This window comes from Acomys russatus, chromosome 4 (assembly GCF_903995435.1).
Source record: "Acomys russatus chromosome 4, mAcoRus1.1, whole genome shotgun sequence".
In the NCBI taxonomy this organism is placed as follows: domain Eukaryota; kingdom Metazoa; phylum Chordata; class Mammalia; order Rodentia; family Muridae; genus Acomys; species Acomys russatus.
Window position 1 is genome coordinate 7115721 of NC_067140.1, and position 16356 is coordinate 7132076.

A 16356-nucleotide genomic window follows, 5' to 3' on the forward strand; every position below is an offset into this window, starting at 1 on the left:
CTCCCCCAGGGCCCAGCTTCCTCTTTTGTGTCAGAGATGAAAGTCCACGCAGAAGCAGAGAAGCATGTGGGAGCTGAGAGTGACTGGCAGCCCCTCTCTCCCCTCCTTCCTCCTCGGCTCTTTTTCTCCCAACTAGCCCTGTTCCCAGCAGTCTCTGTCTCTAGTTCTCTGTACGGCTGCCTGGTTTGCTGAGCCTTCTGGCTTCTCCTTCTCTACCTTGCACTCTAGCTGTTCTCATTTCGGGGTCCTTCTCCTGGCCCGCCATCTTTTGTCAACCTCTTCCTTCACCTCCTTTCCATGTGTCCTTTCTTAAGCTTCTCTCTCCCCTTTTTTGAACCTCCCAACATTCTCCAGATCTCGACCCAAGTACCTCTTCCTCCAGGGAGCCAGCCTTGGCTCCCAGCCTACTGTCCCCATGTCCTCTTCCCTTCTGGAAGCATGTCCTTGCTTTGAGTGCTGCTACTTGGAAGAGATGGCTACGAACTGTAGCCTGGGTTCCTGGTATACAGTAGGTGCCGAATAGATGATTGCCTGTCTCACTGACTTGTCCTGACTCCCCCCCTGCCCCCCCCCCCCCCCCCCCCGCCACCGATGCCCCAGCAAGCAGCTCTTCTGCTTGATTCTCATTCCTGGTTCTAACACCTCTCTGTGGCCCAGGCTGGGTTTGGGCTCTCAGTCTCCTGTTCCTGCCCTGTCTCAAAGTGGGGACTGGTGCCAGGCCAGCAGGCACCTGTCAGTCCTTTGTTGAAGTGACAGCGCCAAAGAGAAAAGGGCTTGACATTCCAATGCAGCAGTTGGGCCAGTATGCTTTGTGACCCCAGGAAAGCCATCATGTTGTTCATTCCACATGTGTGGAGCTGACCAAGAGCAAGAAGGGTGATGCCTGAACGTGAGCTCCGAATGGTGAAAGGCTTCTTGGTGGCCGTGATGTCCCTTACCTGGCCCTAAGAGTGCAAGAGATCAGTCTGTAGCCCCCAGAGAGCTTGAATTGCTAGGGCTTTTTAGTGTGTGGAGGGAGGGGAGGGGAGGCCAATGCTGAGTTACTGAGCACCTACTGTGTATAGGCAGCAGGCAAGAGCTCCACCAACAAGGAGAGCAAGATTCTATACCTGGCTTCCCAGAAGGACCCACCACACTGCCTAAGTCCACCGAACATCTATGTGCAGGCCCTGAGGACATGCAGGATGGGACAGCCCTCAGGGCCATCTTACCATGCATAGGTAGTGAGGAAATCAGGGTGGGTCAGCCATTAGGGCTATATTACTGTGCGTAGGCAGTGAGGACATCACCCTACTGTGTGCAAGCAGGGAGGACATCAAGGTGGGACAGCCATCAGGACCACCCTACTGTGTGCAGGCAGGGAGGACATCAGGGTGGGACAGCCATCAGAACCACCCTACTGCGTGCAGGCAGGGAGGACATCAGGGTGGGAAAGCCATCAGAACCACCCTACTGCGTACAGGCAGGGAGGACATCAGGGTGGGACAGCCATCAGGACCACCCTACTGCGTACAGGCAGGGAGGACATCAGGGTGAGACAGCCATCAGGACCACCCTACTGTGTGCAGGCAGTGGGGATACCAAGGTGTGACAGAAGCCATCAGGACCACCCTGGCCAGCTTGACCACAGAGCACCTCATTTTGCTTTGTAGACAAATTGGGCCCCCTAGCCAGGGGTCACACATGCTGGAAGCTGAAAGTTCAGAGTCCAGATCCTCTTTACTCCTAAGCCCTTGTTCCCTGAGGACCTTGGCCCCACCCACCTGTCCTCTTCCCAAGTCTCAGCCTTGCTGTCTATGCTCTCAGTGACCTTGAAGACCATCCAGCAGTGTAAGTCTGCGGAGGAGAAGTGGAGACAGAAGTGCTCAGCCTCATGTCCTTTCCCGGGCCAGCCTGCAGAGGCCACTGAGCTTCCCCTCCTGGTGCAGAGGTGGTTCTTATTATTGCCTCCAAATGACTTTTGCATCCATTTATTTGCTGCATTTTGATTTTGCATTCAATTTCCGGTCCATTCATGTGTCTGCGCTACCTGGGGGGATGCAAAATTGAGGCAGCCGAGAGTGCAGTTTGGCTATGCCTGACAGCTCCCCGCTCCTGAGAGTAACGTGTGCGCCTGACAGGTCTCAGCAGGAGGCTGGGCACTGGGACTGATGGCCCTACCTGGCTCCAGCTACATTAAGTCAGATGAGGGCCCTGCTCTGAAGCTGGACCCCCACCCCCCATCCCACTGACCCAGCCCATATGTCTTGGGTGGTGAGACAGTGGGGGATCCTAGCCAGGATTGGAGAGGTCAGACACATGGGCCCCCTAGATTTCAAGACTTACCATCTAACTTGAACATGCATGGTGTGCCCAGGGAGACCAGGGTTCAAGTCCCAAATTGACCTTTCTGACCTCTCTGTGGTTGCCATCTGTGGACTCTTCAAACACGGGACCTGACCTGGCTACTTTCCTGCTAAACTTTTCCATGGCTCTCCGTTGCCCCACCCCCAGCCCAATGCTTTTCCTCCGGACCAGACCAGCTCTACACAGGTCTCCTCCGCAAGCCCCAGCATCTCCCCCAGGCTCCTATCCCCCTCTCTCTAGGAGGAGTCATGTAGCGTAGGTCCTGCTCTTTACTTGACCCTCAGTCACTAAAGAGGGAAGGCTCAGAGAAAGTAAGCAAGTTGTCTATAGCCACAGAGCTTCTCAGAGCCCAGCTGAGACAACCTCCTGGGAGTCCCCACATTCATGGCTGCATCAGCACACCCCTACTTTACTTATGTTTAAGTTGGTTTTTTTTTTTTTTTTAAAATCACACCCAGCTCTGCCCGGAGGAAGGCGACTTGGTGCTTAGCCCCAAGAGTAAATGCAAATCAAGATTACTCTTCCATCAGACACCGCTTAGGCAAGAACAGAGGAAGAGCTGTGAGTTCCTTTGTGTGCGTGCATGAGTGCATATATACCCAGCACCCTTACATCCCCTACGCCATCCTTGAGAGTCTGGGGCGATGGAGGGTGTTATCTTGGGGGAGGACCTAAGAGAAGCCATGAATCAGAGAAATGGAAACAACTTCTTTTCCACCACGGTTTGTTTAATGAGTTGGACAGGAAATGGTGGGCAAGCCATGGCATGTGAGTCCTGCATCCTGGGGAGCTGGGCATAGTTGCTTGAGCAGTGCGGAGCATGGATGTCCGTGATAAGCACCCCCCCACCCCCACTTCCACACCCCAGAGACTAGCCTCAGCTGAGGGCAGGGTGAGGACGGTGTAGGTTGCGTGGGTGATGCTGGGGAGCAGGAGGAAGGAGGGTACGAGCGAGACCGTTCCTCGGTCTGTTTCTACTCTGCTTCAGCGGTCTCATATCATGAGCCCTGAAATCACAGCATTTCTCAGGAGTTCTTTACAGGGACCATCCTGTAGGACCCGGAACACCAGCAGCAAGTGGCTGCAGGAGCCCAGAGCCATCTATTTTCAAACTGTCCTTGTACCTTGGGGCTTGGGGAATTTGGTGTCATAAAAATCTGTAAAACATGTCTTCCTAGAACCCAGGTTCCTCTCTGAGTGTAGTGGGGGAAGCACAGCGCTCGCTTCGGCAGCACATATACTAAAATTGGGCCGATACAGAGAAGATCAGCAAGGCCCCTGCGCAAGGATGACAGGTAAATTCGTGAAGCGTTCCATGTTTCTGGTGGGGACTCCAGATGTGCGCATAGATACCAAGCTCAACAAAGCTGTTTGGGCCAAAGGGATAAGGAATGTTCCATATCACACCCGAGTACGTTTGTCCAGAAAATGTAATGAAGATGAAGATTCACCCAACAAACTCTACACATTGGTAACTTATGTGCTTGTTATCACAATCAAAAATCTATAGATGGGGCTGGAGAGATGGCTCAGTGGTTAAGAGCACTGTCTGCTCTTCCAGAGGTCCTGAGTTCAATTCCCAGCAACCACATGGTGGCTCACAAGCATCTATGATGAGATCTGATGCCCTCTTCTGGCATAGAAGTGTACATGCAGATAGAACATTCATGCACTAAATAAATAAATAAATAAATAAATAAATAAAAAAAAAATCTATAGATGGTCAATGTGGATGAAAACTAACCTGCTGAATGTCAAATAAAGTTACAGAAATGCCCCCCAAAAAACAAAAACAAAACAAAAACACACACACACAGCACAGTTTTCATTCTGAGGCCCTGAATGGTGGAGGAAACACAGGCAGCCTTGTCTTCTCTGTCATGGGTTTAGACATCACCTTAGGGAGCTGTAACTGGCCTTGGCTGGTCCTCTGTTGTCATCTGTCCATGGTGACTTACTGCTCTGCTTGGCAGATCCTCTGGGGTGGGTCACCATGGTGCACTGCTGTCCATGAAGCCGTTCCAGCCTGTGGAATCTCCTCAGTGTTCCCATACCACACAGGGTCCCAAGGGCTGCAGCCGTGTGGAATCAGACCTGTAAATCCAGACTTCTTTGAGGTCTAGCCTGGAGTTGTCTGGGCTGTTTCTATTTTCAGGCCCTCAGACCTGGCCATGGGTTTTATCAGTCTAGAAGGTTGGGTAGGCTCTGGGAGCAAAGGGCATGTAGCTGCTTCCTCTTCCTCTTCCTCCTCTTCTTCTTCTCCTCCTCCTTCTTCCTCCTCCTCTTTTCTGCTTCTTCCTCCTGTTCCCTTTCTCCTCCCCCTCCTCTTCCTTCTCCTCCTCCTCTTTTCTTCTTCTTCTTTTTTTTTTTTTTGGTTTTTTGAGACAGGGTTTCTCTGTGTAGCCTTAGCCATCCTGGACTCACTTTGTAGACCAGGCTGGCCTCGAACTCACAGCGATCCGCCTGCCTCTGCCTCCTGAGTGCTGGGATTAAAGGCGTGCGCCACCTTCTTCTTCTTCTTCTCCTCCTCCTCTTCCTCCTCTTCCTCTTCTTCTTCTAGACAGTCTCAGGTAGCTCAGGCTAACCTTGAATTCACTATAAGCTGAGAATGAACATGAACTTCTGACCGTCCTGCTCCTACTTTTCATTCATATGCTGGGGTTGCAGGTGTGTGTCACCTCTGCTGATTTACGTGGTGCTGAGATCAAAGCCAGGGCTCTGTGCATGCTAGGCCTGCACTCTACCAACTGAGTCACATTCCCAGCCCCAAGTCTATGGCTTTCTGGACTCTCTGGGTCTCTGTGTAGCTCCTTGCCTGAACCCAGCTGAGGAGGCTGTGTAACCTGGTCACTCCTGCTAGAGCAAACATTATGTAATGCCGCCTGTTAAAAAAACAAAACAAAACATAGCTTCCTTCTTCCACAGTGGGAAGAGCCCAGCCTCAGCTGTGATTGCAGCAAGGGCAGATGAAGTTTGTGGCCAAGGAGCAGCCTGAGGCGAGAAGACACCAGGGAAAAGTAGAATTGAGGCCACACCAAACCAATGTTTTTGCTAAGGACAGGGCTGGGTGGAGGATAAGGAAACTAACAAATACCAAGGTGGGGAGAGGGGACAAGTGTCCTTTTTAACTTGACTCACTAAAACTGGATTTTACTAGGACATGCATGGATGGGGCCTGGAGAAAGTTCCAGAGCCTAATTCCAGTCCCATAAAGCAAGGAACCTTTGTTACTCTCAGCACATGGACCTCTCCATTCTGCCCTCTGGCCTGACCTCCTTCGCCATGCAGCTCTGTCAGTATGAGGCTGAGAGGATGCCAGGTGGAAACTGGGGAAGGCCTGGCTGAAGAAGCAGAACAGGTTGCTGTTTTTCAAATATCACGGAATATGGGGCCTTCGAGTGTCAAAAGCAGACTCAGGACCTGTCAAGGCCTGAATCTAGGGGCCCAGTTAGCAGAAAGTAGGAAGTCAGAGAGCAGAGCACTAGTGAAAAGCTGGGAACTTCAGCCATGCCCATGGCTGCAGAACTGTTTGGAAGCATCAACAAATAAACAGAGAAAAGAGGGAAATCATGGAAGAACCTGACAATATGACTCCATTGACATAAATATAGAAACAAACAAACAAACAACCACTATGCTCGCTGGTGCACGTCTTTCATCCCAGCACTCAGGAGGCAGAGACAAACCGATCTCTGTGAATCCAAGGCTAAGCCTGGTCTACATGTGGGGTTCCAGACCAGCCAGGGCCACATAACAAGGCCTTGTCTAACAATAAACTTAAACCCACTGACAGTGTGATTTATCACAGATGCAGTTATAAAATATACTAGCACCTGTTCTGTCTCCTGAGACTATTTCATTTCTGGGGAGCAGTTGAGGAGAGGAGAGGAATTACGTTGGAGAGTGGTCTGTAGAAGGTTTTCAATTGCATCTGTAACATTTTGGTTCTTTAAAAAGATAAGTAACACAATATAATCACAGGACAGTGTGGGTACCACCTGGCTGTGCTCTGTGGGTTGCTGTGGTGTTGGCTGAGCATGGCTGGTGTGCACTGAGCTGCAGCTTACTCCTTCCCCTTGCTATTGTCTGGCTGCCGATCAAGTTCACCCCTGCCCGGTGCTGTGGTCTATTCCCTTTGCCGCTGGTCTAGGAAAAAATGAATACAGTTGCACTGGGAGACAGTTGCGCAGATCAGCAGTGGAGCAGTCTCCAACTTCATGTCCAAGTCCACACCAAGAGCTTGCCCGACTGCGTCCATACATGCTGCGGCAGACAGGGCCAGAGCAAACTGAAGAGTGGGCAAAGCAGTGGCATGTTGACACCATAAAAAATTAAAGGTCAGTTAAAGGCAAGAGCTGAAGCAAGTCAGTCATGATTTCAATACGTTAAAGCTGAGTAATGGGGAGACTGGTCTTCATTTTATTATTCCTTAGGTGTCTGAAATAATTTATAATAAAAAGGAACTGTTTCCTTGACTAGGGACAGGGTTTCTCTGGGTAGCCCTGGCTGTCCTGGAACTCACTCTGTAGACCAGGCTGGCCTTGAACTCAGAGATCCACCTATCTCTGCCTCCCAAGTGCTGGCATTAAAGGTGTGCTCCAACACCACGTGGCCTGGAACCATAGTTTCAAAAGTGCTAATTATAGCATTGTGAGCTTGGGAGGCCTGCAACCTTTGGTGCCATCAGGGACGGATGATCCGGGTGTCCCACCGGGCTCTCACACAGCTTTTGACAGCGCTGTCTGTAGTAGGCAGCTCGTAGTGGAAGGCGGGGTTATTCCTAGAGTCGGGTGGTGATTCGGAGTGAACACTTGTCTTCAGATACTGCCTGTGGAAAGGGTGCACAGAGCGTATGATAACAGGCCAGAGGTCTGCGGAGGAGGCAGGGTAAGCTATGACCAGGCCTCCTGTTGGGAGAAGTTGTGGAGAGGATCCCAGGGCAAAGGGAGGGACGTTTGTCCATCCTGACAGAGAGAAGCTGGCAGGATCAAGAGAGCCACATGTTCTTCAACTTCTCTTCCATAGACCTGCTTGACTCTTCAATTCCTTCACGGTTCATGATCCAAATCCAAGTTCCAATCCCTAGCTTGGTGGGATGTTTATATATAATCCCTTTAACTAAAGCAAGGTGCTTCAGACCCACGTGATCCTGAATAGGTGGGCCACTGTGCCCGGATGTGCCTCAGCCTGAGGGTCATCAGCTCTGGACTTATGCACCCCTCTAAGGCAGATCTAAATGACACCATCAATTTTGGGAGCATCTCGGCTGCGGCCTCTTGCCTTACCACTTCAAGCCCAAAGTGAGTCAGCAACTCAGGCAGGGAGAATCTGAAGTGGGCCAACTCTGTTACCTTAGTAGTCAGTGCATCAGCCATTCCTGCCTTTCGCTCAGGATGATGCCAGGTTTTTAAAAAAAATTATTTAATTTAATTTTAATTTATGTGCATTGGTGTGAGGGTGTCAGATCTTAGAGTTACAGACAGCCGTGAGCTGCCATGTGGGTGCTGGGAATTGAACCTGGGTCCTTTGGAAGAGCAGGTAGTGCCCTTAACCACAGAGCCATCTCTCCAGGCCCATAGCTTTTAAAGAACCAAAACTACATCTGCTCCACTCTCGCTGTTCTAAGTCTCCAGCATTCTTATTACAGAATAAAGATCATTGTTTCTTACGATTTGGGGCCTCATCTGGGATTTATGTATTTGAGACAGGAGCCTCTTGGTATCTGGAGAGTGGAAGACGCGTCTGCCCTGCATTTGGGTGCCCATCCGGCCAGATCTTGGTCTTTTCCCAGCACTTCAGATAAGACCCAAGAGAATTTTTGAAGGAACTGAAAACTGGTGCAAGGCACTTGGAGAACTCCCCAGGGAGAAAAAAGGGACAGCATGTGACAACTAGATGGACTTCATGTATTAGCCAAGGTAAAAAGGCTGGCAAGGAGTATGGCACCTCTTGGCGACTGGGCATTTTGGAAGGTGGGAGTGTGAATGAAGATGTGGCGCTGTGACTGTCAGTTCTTCATCAGCTTGTCACAAACTGGAGTCATCTGGGAAAAGGGATCCTCATGGAGAAAATGTCTCCATCAGATTGGCCTGTAGGCAAGGCTGTAGGGTGTTTTCTTTCTTTTTTTAAAAAAATATTTTATTAATTTATTCATATTACATCTCAATTGTTAGCCCATCCCTTGTATCCTCTCATTCCTCCCTCCCTCCTGCTTTCCCCTTACTCCCCTCCCCTATGTCTGTGACTGAGGGGGACCTCCTCCCTCTGTATATGCTCATAGGGTATCAAGTCTCTTCTTGGTAGCCTGCTATCCTTCCTCTGAGTGCCACCAGGCTTCCCCATCCAGGAGATGTGTTTTCTTTATTAATGACAAATGTGGATGGTGCCATCTCTGGACAGGTGGTCCTAGGTTGTATTTAAAAAAAAAAAAAAGAAGAAGAAGAAGCAAACTGGGTAAGCTGCAGGGAGCAAGCCCGTAAGCAGCACTCTTCCGTGGTCTCTGCTTCCCTCCCCACCTCCAGGTTTCTGCTCTGCTTGAATGTCTGCTTTGGCTCCTCTCACACATTACCTGTGATTTGGAGGTGTAAGCCAAATAAAACCCTTCGCTCCCCCCCAAGTTGCTTTGGGTCACAGTATTTTATCAGAACACTAAGAAAGAAAACTAAGGCAGATGTGTTCTGTGTTTTACATTGTGTGACAAAGCCAGGGACAAAATAGATGAACGTAGTTAAGATCAAGGAATTGATGCAGACTTTAGGAGGGGAAATGGGATGGAGAATTGAGTACCTGGGTGGGATGAGTTACCCTGACAGCACGTGTGTCAATGAGTGGTTGCTAAGGCAACCAGGATCAAACAGTACCCTTCACCTTGGATACAACACAGACCCAGCACAGTAACTTGTACACTAGCCTTGTCCTGGGATAGGATTCAAGGGAAAAATAAAGTTTGTCAGAGTCTGTTGCTCCTACTGCTGGCTCTATGGGCCAGTGCACCAGGACCTTTCCTTTCTTAGCAGGAAGAGTGAATTACTTCTTGTGTCTCATGTGACAGAACTGTGGATCTTCTCATTCACTGGGGAATCTTGGAGTCTGTACCCAGACCCCACTTGTCTCAAGCAACAGAGGGGCAAATGACAGCTGTTCCAACTTAGTGTTTCCTGAACTGACATATTGTGATTACTGTGGACAGGGAGACTTCACTCAAGCCTAACATCTGGCTGGACTCCCACACCGGTTCAATTAACCACACCCTTCACCCAGACCCTCAACTCTTGCCCCCTTCCACCCCCAGCAAAGCTAATCCAAGGGCTAAGAGTCCTTTGATTTGACAATGACTCTATAGAAATCCTCACGAGAATTTCAAATAAAATTTAAGCTAAAACCAAATAGCTACAGGATTTGAATTCAAATTGGCTCTGTTCAGTAAACAAGAATGTAGAACGATCAACAAAGATTTAATCAGTTATACCAGGGACATATTTAAAGGCGTGTCTAGCCACCTGGATGTCACTAGTTGAATGGCTTGAGCAGGCTTACACTCTTTGACAGGTGCTAGCCGAGAACGCACGTGTTTGTGGATGCTCGGTGGGTGATGTTGCACTTTTATTCCCAATCATACAGTCCTGATGGGACAATTACCAAGGCCCTTCAAGGATTAACTACCCTTGCTAAATAATTAGCAGAAAAGTCAGGAGTTGATGATCCACTTATAGACTGGCTGGAAGGAGAGCTTAGGAAAGAGAAAGCATTGATGGTTCAGTTCTAACACACCTCCAAGTAGCTGTGGCAAGAATATTAACTGCAGAGGGCTGCTGTATTGTTCCTTATATAAGGAGGCTAATGAAAAACTCCCTGAAAGAGGAGTCAATAAATACATGCCTGTGCTTCTAGCTACCAGCTCAGTCCACTGGTCCTATGATACAGAGAGCCAAAGAGTGTTAGATTAATTTTAAAAAGTTTAAATGAGTCTGAAAATAAGCCCGATAAGAGTACATTTTTAGAGAGGGAATTGTAAGAAGTAAATCACATTCCAGTATGAGGTGGGTTTAGAGTTTGTTGACCCCTACAGGCTCATGTGTTTGAAAGTTCGGTCCCCTGTTGATGGAACTATTTGGGAAGGATTAGGAGATGTGGCATTGGTGGAGAAGATGTGTAACCGGTGTGTGTGTGTGTGTGTGTGTGTTGCCATTCCCAGTTAATTCCTTCTCTCCTTCTTCTTCTCTGTCTCCCCTCCCTCCAGCCTTGAGGTTGTTTGTCTTAAGATATGAGCCCTCAGCTCCTGCTCCAGTGCAGGGCGGCCTGCCTGCTGCCATGTTTCCTACCATGGTGGCCATGATCTTTAACTCTCTGAAGCTGTAAGCCCAACACTCTTCATAATCTGCCTTGGTCATGGTGTCTTACTATGTTACTATAACAAAAAAAAAGGTAGCAAAACAGAGTTCATCAGAGGATCATAGCTAAGCAGAGGGCACTAGGCTCCTGTTTTCCTCACCCTCAGTTAATCTTAGGGTTGGAAAGTTACAGACGGTCTTCTACATGACTGAGCCCAGGTGTTGGAAGAGGAGGGACTCTCCAGCCCTGTGGTATTCACTAGATAAGGCTTTGCATCTTGAGTTAATAGTGGGGAAATTGAGCAGGGAAAATACTAGACCTTAGGGAGATTGTTCCTTCATAAAGAACTCAGCAAACAAGAACTAAAGAGGGCAGAGAAGTGTAGTATAAACCCACTGTGCTGGGCCAAATCAGCCTCCCAGACATCTTTGCCTCTTGCCCAGAATGACACCCAGATTCTGCAGAACCCCCTAAACAAACTTGCCTTCTTTTTAAATCCTCAGGAGCCTTATTATGGAGTGAGAATCAAACGCAGGCTCTCGGGGTTTCCGTAGGGAGCTGTAACCTGCTGAACCAGCGAAGTGTAAACCAGAAGCCTAGTGGCCATCAGAGGGGGCAGGGACCCTCCACCATCCAACGTGACAGCTCCTTGCTGAAAAGCTTCACCTCAAAGCTTGCTTTTGTTGGAGCTGAGTTAGAGCACCCTGTGCCCTCATCCCAGAGATAAGACATCTGTTGAAAACATTAGCAGTGCTTTAGTGTGGCAGCTGCCAGTGGCTGAAGCCCCTAAAACTGAGCCAACAGGAACACCCTTACATTGGTGGAACGGGGCTGGGGCCTCAACTCAGCCATGCAAGCCTTGTGAGCCAGGTTCCATCTCCAGAGCCCACGTAAAAATCCAGATGTGGTGGTGCACATCTGTAATGCCAGCACACTCACAGAAGATGGGGGAGGGGCGGAAATGGGAGGCTCTAGGAAGCTCTCAGGTTCTCTAGCCTTGAGTACACAGCACAGGTGCAGAAGAAAGAAGAGAGACCCTGTGTCAAGGAGATGGAAGGAGGGAAGTGACCTCTGAAGTTCCCGTTTGACCTCCACACATACGCCCGGCATGCATGTGTCTGCTGCACACAGACACACACACACACACACACACACACACACACACACACACACACACACACTAAAGAAATAAAGAAAGTCAGATAGAGATAGATAAGTAGGTAAATAGATAGGATAAAAGACTTGGAGGAAAGTATGAGAGTGATCCCTTACTAAATAATCATATAATATGATAAAATAAAATAATTTATTTTAATTAAAAAGTATAAATCCTTTAGCTGTAACAGAAATGAAAATTTCTTCCAACGATGATGGAATGGCCACCCAGATGACCAGGATAGAATCAGGGTGAACAGCACTTGAAGTCAGCCGGACCCAGCAGGTGTCAGTGGAGAACTCAGCCTCAGCAGCAGTAGCTCCCCAGGTTCACAAGCTGGACAGACGCCAGGTTAGCTCACAAGGCAAGAATCATGAACTCGCCAGGCTTTAAAATCCAAGGCATGCTGTGTGACCTCACTGAAGTCAGAGATACTGGAGGAAAGTTGGGAGAGGCACAGCCCTGGAGACTAAGCAGCACGCTGGCAATCAGCGAGCCCCAGAAAAATAAAACTATGAAAAAAACCTTTTTGTTTATTTTTGAGATGGTCTTATGTAGCTCAGGCTAGCCTTGAACTCACTTCAAAGCTGAGGATGACCTTCAAGTCTTGATCTTCATGCTTCTGCTTCCTGAGAGCTGGGATTACAGGTGTGTGGCACCACACCCTGGCGTCAAGCTCAGGGTTTTGTGCTAGGCGAGCAGTCTACCAGCTGAGCTACAGCTGCTGCCTCTCCAATAATTTTAGAGGACTGAGAATGAAGATACAACTAAAGAAAATTTGTATGCCACTGCTGTAAGTACTTCCATTTAAAAAAAAGGATGCTGGGGGCTAGAGATACGTCAGTGGTTAAGAGGGTGTGCCTCTCTCACAGAGGATCCAGCTTCAGCGAGTTAAGGGCCAGCCAAGACACTGTTTAGTTCCCAACATCCATGTTGCTGCCTAGGTTGCCTTGAGCACCACCAAAAGGATGTAAAGTAGACAGGTCTCTTATGGAACAGTTCACTGGCTTCTGAAAGTCAGACATGGAGTTCCCATATGACTCTGGTCTTAGGTACGCACCCAAGGCAAACAGAAAAAAAACTTCACCCAGCGTCCAGATATGTCCATGATGAAGCTGTTCACAGTAGCCAAAAGTTGTTACCTCCTCTTTCTCGTCTCTAATTCTATTCATTTGGGTCTCCTCTATTGTCTGGTTATTTTTGCTAGATGTTTTCCAAGCTTGTTAATCTTCTAAAAGAACCAAATTTTGGCTTGATGGATTCTATGTATCATTGTTTTGTTTTTCCAGACAGAGTTTCTCTGTGTAACCTTGGCTGTCCTAGACTTGCTTGGCTGACCTAGGCTGGCCTTGAACTCACAGAGATCTGCCTGCCTCTGCCTCCTGAGTGCTGGGATTAAAGGTGTGCGCCACCACAACTGATCTCTATTCTTTAGTTTCCATCTCACCAATTTCTGCCCAGTCTTTTTTTTTTTTTTTTTTTTTTAAGGTTTATTTATTTATTATGCATACAATGCTCTGCCTGCATTAGGCCTGCAGGCCAGAAGAGGGCACCAGATCTCGTTATAGATGGCTGTGAGCCAACATGCGGTTGCTTGGAATTGAATCCAGAACCTCTGGAAGAGCAGACAGTACCCTTAACCACTGAGCCTTCTTTCCAGCCCTCTGCCCAGTCTTCATTTGTCTTAGCACCTATTTCTTTTGGGGTTGGACTCTTCTTTTTAAGAGCATGACTTGCATCATTAGGTCATTTATTTGAGATATCTCTTTCTTCTTCTTCTTCTTCTTCTTCTTCTTCTTCTTCTTCTTCTTCTTCTTCTTCTTCTTCATCATCATCATCGCTATAGACAGGGTCGTGGCTGGCCCATAACTTGCTGTGTAGACCAGGCTGGCTTTGAACTCATAGAAATTCACTTCTGAGAACTGACATTAAAGGTATGTGCTAGCATATCTAGTCCATTTTTTTCTTTTAGTTGTTGTTATTTATTTCTTTGTGTTTGTTTGTTTTACATATCTAAGCACCAAAGCTATAAATGTGTCTCTTAGAATTGCCTCAGCTATAGTGGAAGTTTTGGTTTCTTTAAAAACTCAGTTATGGTATGTAAACAGGTGTTTGTTTTAATCCCAAGTGTGGGATATAGACATGCTTTTAGTTTGCCCACAGCTGATAACAACCTCAGGTGACTGAGAGATGGGTGTGGTCTTTGCCAGCTGCAGTTAGTTTAATTCTAAAGACGCTCAGAGGGCATAAATATCAGAGCCCAGAGTGAGAAGGGGATTTTTGAGGAGATGTTCAGAGAGAGAAAAGAGGATGCATCAAAGAACAGTCCGAGAAAGACATTCTAAGCGGGGGGGAGGGGGTGCTCTAAGATTGGGGTGGGCTTCAAGAAGATTTTGAGGAGATAGTCAGAGGAGGAAGAAGGCTCCTGGTTCAATTGCTGTTTACTGGACTACTGGATATCCTGACGACTGAGATTGGTATTTTCCCAAAGAACCCAACAACTCTAACCAGCCGGAACAAAGTCTATGTCCCCTGTCCCTTCTAACCTTCTTTCTCTCCTATCTAGGGTTGGCAGGGAGAGTTGGAGGGGAGGTAGAGGCATTAAGAAACCTAAATAAAATAGGGTTAAAAAGTAGTGCCTACACTCAGCTGTATCCCAAAGGTTCTGGAACTACCAGGCTGGACCAGAACTCACAGAGATCCTCTGCTTCCCAAGTGCTGAGACAAAAGGTGTGTGTCACCAAGTCTGGCCTGACTCTAAGAATTTTTAAGTTTTTAATTTTTTTTCTAAGTCCCACTGAGGTCGTTCGAACTGTTCAGTCTCTAAGTATTTGTGTAGCTCCTGTGGTTTCTCTTGATAGTGATTTCTGTTTCTATTGCACTATGACATGGTGTGATAGAATACGTCGTTTGGTTCAGTGGGATGAATCTGGAATGTGTCCCAGAAGGTCTGTGGTGGGTGTCCTGCAGAAGGCCTCATGGTAACCCACACATTCTCATCCTGTCTTCCCTCTGACTTTCTTGGTGGCCCACACGAACGACCTTCCTAGATGCTCCCTTCGAAAGAGTCCAGACTGAGACCCTGTGCATAGCCTGTGCATCTGTGAATATGGGTGTATAAATGTTCAGCTTTACAAGCATGAAGGAGTTAAACCAGAAATGTTTGCACATTTGCATTTTTCGTGTTGAGAGCCTACATGTGCACACACATGTACAAGCTGCTGATCTCTGAAGTACGAGCATGGGTTGCATGCTGCCTGTCAGAGACTGAGGGAATATCTTGTCATATGGGCCTAGGCGGCTCCCAGGTCTGCTTAAGGCATGTCTGTGCACACATGTGCACCGCTGAGGTCAGAGGGCCTCTCTGATGATTAAAAGCCTCCTGCCGGATGGCACCTGGGAGATGGGCAGGGTGTATGGAGTAGTGACAACTTGCAGCCTGCCCCCTCTTCCTCATTGATGTTTCTCTGACAGTCTTGTCAGTCTGGTCTCAGATGTGTGTTTTCCCTGATGGGAGGCAGCCGGAGCAGCTGTCAGGACTCCTGAGATGGCGAGCAGCTGTGGTACCTGTCGGCCGCCACTGCATAGTTGTCTTGGTGACAGGTGCCAGCAGCGGGAGGCGATATCGGCCCTTCTTGGACTTTAGGTTCTTGTATTACTGCTGTCTCTCAACCTGCCTACATGGAAGGGCAAGCCAGGCCCTGTGCCTCTGACATTATGGCCCAACCCCAGGATTTGTTTCAGTAGCTTTAGTCCTGGTCTCACTGTCGACATGATCTGTGTCTGCTCCTTACTGGAGACCTAAAGACTGCTTGGCCTGCCTGGGTTCACTGATCCTGCAGCCCCAAGATTATGGGCACTCTCTGGCTCACTGGTGAACTCCTGTTTCCAGGGCCTGTGCCTGGTGTTCAGATCACCTTGTCAACGTCAGCCAGGAGGTTGTCTCCCTCCTTCTCTACCGTGCTTCTGTCGCACACATGAGTTCCCACCAAAGAGAATTTGACTCTCTGCCTCCCATCCCAGATGTTTGCAGCCCAAGGAAGGAGAGCTGGCGGGCTCAGGCCCTGCTCCCAAGGGTCAGAGTTGGACAGTGCAGGGTCTGGATCCCAGAAAGAGGACTCTGTGGTCGTTAACATTAGCCTCCAGCTGGTGCTTGGAAGAGAAACTTAAAAAACAAAGAGCCCAGAGTGGGCCTGCCTCCCAAGATAAAGGGCCAGCTACTGTGGAAACAGAGTGCCAGAGAGGCGACATCCCAGAAGAGGAGCCCAAAAACCAGGACGTGGTGGCAGTCCTCAGGAACTGGAATACAGATTTATCCTTCTCACTGAACCACTAGTCCCAAATAAACCAGATCCTCTGGACCTGGGTTCAAACCCCAGAGCCTCCACTTACCTGCTACGTGACTAAGCACATCACCTCACTTCTCTGAACCCATCATTCTTATACGAGAACCATAGTAGTCCCCCCACTTTAAGGGGGACATTCTTCGAGGAAACCTAGGTAAAGCGGGGACACAGAAAGCA

At 48.6% G+C, this 16356-nt stretch overlaps 1 non-coding gene across 1 annotated transcript; it reads left to right on the forward strand.

Annotated features, from left to right (window-relative positions):
- The first annotated feature begins 3562 nt into the window (after nucleotides 1-3562).
- LOC127188750 (U6 spliceosomal RNA) lies at nucleotides 3563-3669 on the forward strand. Its single transcript, XR_007830595.1, has one exon. It is a non-coding gene; the product is annotated as a U6 spliceosomal RNA (small nuclear RNA).
- Nucleotides 3670-16356: the final 12687 nt, after the last annotated feature.